Below are 928 nucleotides of genomic sequence, written 5' to 3' on the forward strand. Positions count from 1 at the left end.
AGACATTGAGGGGTTTGTTATTATAATCCAGTGGCTGATACCGGGTAAAACCCATGTGTTATAAGCCAAGTTAGGTAGACACTAGTTTCTGCAGATTTTTAAACCTCTAAGTCACCCCCCACCCCCGTGAACATTCATACACACGCACCCACGTGGAACACAAACTAGCCTTGGATGAGAACGTCCGACATTTGAGATAAAAATACCTGTGTCACTTTTGCAGTCTTGGTTTGGGGGTCAGGTTTGATTGGGGAGGGGCACTGTGTGGCTTTTTTAATTTTGGTAATCCTAGGTAAGCGTAAAACAAGAGGGTTTTTAAAATTAAAATGGATACCTTTAATAAACATTTTAAAATGGGCTCAGCTCATCATACAAAAATGTGGAAAATATTTAATTTGGCCCTTCTATGAAAAGTGAATTGATTACTTGGTCAATATAGACAATTAGGGAGAAAACTGAATTGAAGGAACGGCACATCTTTCTAGCTGGGTTAAAAAAGGAGGTCTTCATACATAATTTCAATGTCTCCAGTTCAATTAAGTCCTTCGGCATCCCCACCTAGAAGTTAAAATGCTTATGTGCTCTGAGAATTTGGCCCTCTAGTCTCCGATGTGTGATCTTTCCCAATGGGAAACCTGTAACAGTCTTGTAGAGGCTACTTAAAACATTCATGGAAACACACGATATCTAGGCCAAAATACATAAAATGGCTTAGTTCGTGCAACTTGCTTGGGACAGACAGGCTGAGGGCAGAAAGCGCGGGCGAGGCGTTCCGGGAATGGGGGGCCAGGAGTCTGGGGCGCAGGGTGCTCTGGGCGCCCCCGCCCCGCGTTCGGTGCTTGTGCGCGTGCACTGGTGGCGGGGGCTCCCCGCGCGGCTCGGGGGCCCCCGGCCGTGCCCCGCCGCCCCGGCCGCGCTCGGGGTTGAT

Source organism: Eumetopias jubatus, unplaced genomic scaffold (genome assembly GCF_037043125.1).
Source record: "Eumetopias jubatus isolate StellerSeaLion01/CBP00866 unplaced genomic scaffold, mEumJub1_p1.0 scaffold_16, whole genome shotgun sequence".
NCBI lineage: Eukaryota > Metazoa > Chordata > Mammalia > Carnivora > Otariidae > Eumetopias > Eumetopias jubatus.